Raw genomic sequence first — 3093 nt, forward strand, 5'->3', positions numbered from 1 at the left:
ACAAGGAGCACACGGAGGGTATAACCGGTCGGCAGGGGATGCTCACTCTTCTATGCCACTTGATCCCACCTCTGATGTTTTGGAGTCTATGTTTGCTCCGCTCCTATTTTGTAATGTTTGAGTTCGAATATTGTTTGTTATCTCCGCATATTTCATGTAAAGTATGAATGCCCTAGCACGAACCATTTAAACGTTATGGGTAAGGTTAAAGTTTGGTAACATTTTGCAAAGATGGTCAAATATGCAATCAGTTTCCCAATTAAAGGTCTTGTCACCAGAAATACCTATCTTGTCACAAGGATTACACCTGTGAAATATGAAAGTCATAGCTCCAATCAGTCAAATGTTATGGGCAAGGTTCAAGTTTCCGTAGATGCACAGACAGGCAGTGGAATGGTTAGTATAAGATATCAAATTTTGCGCTTCCAGATCTTTGATTACAGGGCATAAAATTTCAGTCTTGCATTTCAGCATATTTTTCAGGTAGGTTGAAGTCAACATTCTACATTTCATACAGATATTATGAAACTGTCGGTTCAAGACTTCAATGGTAAAAATCCTTAATGTAGTGCGATTTACAGGTTCTGAAAATCAGGCATTGGGAAATTGAAAATGCTCACAAAAATGTCTGAATTTTCGAAGTAATGTGTATTTACCCACAGTGTTACCTAACACTTCATCTTTAAAGTCAACCAAATTATATGGGGAATAATAATAAAATCTCATTAATAAATTTTCAGAAAATGTGAATAAAATCTTCTGTAATTTGCTAATTGAAAACTGAACAAGAAATACATTTTTAATTAGGAATAAAAATCATACGTATCCAGGTTTTTGGAGAAAATTGCATGATTTTTATACTTATTCAGTACTTTACTTTCTGTCATTCACTACTATCATTTTATAATGCATATACATGTATAGTGTATGAAGTGTTTCCTGTCAAAGAAAACAGCACAAATTGCTCCTGATTTCATATTAACTTGTAATGGTTTGGGCCGTGGATATCGGCCTGGATAGCTCAGTTGGTAGAGCACCTGACTAGAGATGCAGGTGTCCTGGGTTCGATTCCCGGTCCAGCCATACATTTTCGCCTTTCCTGTTACAGATTTGGTGCCGTGACCAGGATTCGAACCTGGGTTGTGTCTTCGAGGGCGAAGACCATTTAAGGAGGGAGGAATGTAATGGTTTGGGCCGTGGATATTGGCCTGGATAGCTGAATTGGTAGAGCACCTGACTAGAGATGCAGGAGTCCCAGGTTCAATTCCCAGTCCAGCCATACATTTTTGCCTTTCCCGTTACAAACTAATAAACATAGTGTGACTGGCAAATAAGGCTAGATTTAAAAAAAACTTTCATTAAATACAATGAAAGTAATTTTTGATTACTTTTATGAGGTACAAATATCAAGTGAACTTTTTAAATGCCTTAAATCACATTGAGAGACATAAAATAAAACTTCTAACATGGAAAGATTTCAATTTCAAGCTTTATTTTGAGACCTTTTTTGAATTAAATTATAAATTAAAGAGTTATCCTTCCTGTCCAAGGTTCAGATATCCTAAAAGTGCCTCGAGGTTGAACATCTAAAACGAAATCCTTATATTTTTTTCAGATATAGAAGTTTTTTAATAAATTCTGTTTCATAGGAGCATACACGATGTAAAAACACATTATTGGCTAATAAAGGAGCATAATTAGTGCCCATGGAATTTCCAAGTTTGTATGAAGACCTTATCTCTGAAGACTGTTTAAATGTTGTCAATGAGGAACTCAAGCACCCTCTAAATATTAAGTTCAAAGAGGGGGGGGCACTTAAATAAAGAAAGATTAAAAACATTAAGATTTTAGATTAATATAATGCTTTTATAAAGTAATCAAATTCTTCATTTCAGTGATTAAAGAAGTAAGATTTTTTAAGATTGCATAAACATGCAAATACTTTAACAAAAATTTCTCTCAAGATTCTAGTAGCTGTAATGATGTCTACTTTTATTCTGGAAATAAAGCACATGGACTTTAAACTTAGTCACCTAGGAAGCATCAGTGAATAATTGATCTTTTGTTCACTCAATTTTTTATACCTGCATGGTTTTGTTTGATTCAGACCAAACATAGCAGAGGAGCTAGAACATAGCATGTTGAAAGAATTTATTTACTCCATCTTTGTAAACCGTGCAACATTGAACATATTCAAAAAAACACTATGAACAGAAAAGTGTATTTGTCAACTTGTGTAAACTCCTAATGAAATAAGACCAAATCTTTTTTAATTGTGTCCCAAGTTTCAGGAAACTGGATTAAAACTTTGACACCTAAATGCCCTCAATGCTCACTGGATTATACTGTGGCCCTCCTGTTCTTCATCAGCAGATTTTTACATACATATGTATATAGTCCAGACTGGCATAGTTGCTAAACGTGCGTGTATATCATATCTCTTCGTCATATGCAACAACATCTAGTCCCAACAAATGTTATTTGAGACACTGAGGTTACCGTTTTTTTTTTTCAAATGAAGGTCTACTGATTCAGACGTCAATGTCATGAGGTCAAACAATTTGGTACTACATATATATGAAAGGTCACATGAAATAAGATATGAAAGCACAAGCAAAAGCCCTGTTCAAAAATTATTACCATGGCTGAATTTCTTACCATAGCTTTGTTGTCCTTGAGAAGAAGATTTTCATTTTCATTCTTATATATTCCTATATAACTCTTTGATCACCTACTGTGGCACCATTCTACCCCTGGAGGTCTTGATAGGAACAAACTTGAATCTACACTATGTAATACACTTTCATTGTTTCTGAACCAGTTCTTGAGAAAGATGATTTTCACTATTTGCCTTGAGGGAAGGTGTGCCTCTTTTATTGCTTTGTGGCAAGTTTGTATATTGATTCATAGTCCACTCAAAAATTCAGTTCAGATGAGCTACAAAGTAGCATTTCTCATAGAAATTTTGATTTTTAGTTACTGTTGCAAGACAGTTGGTACAAATCAAAAAGTGATAAACAGAAATATGTATCCTAATTGTTTGCATATATATCAAGTTTTAACAAAATCTTTGAAAATAAATGTTAAAAAAGG

Source organism: Saccostrea cucullata, unplaced genomic scaffold (assembly GCF_032062105.1).
Source record: "Saccostrea cucullata isolate Sc308-1 unplaced genomic scaffold, CSIRO_AGI_Scuc_v1 ctg703, whole genome shotgun sequence".
NCBI lineage: Eukaryota > Metazoa > Mollusca > Bivalvia > Ostreida > Ostreidae > Saccostrea > Saccostrea cuccullata.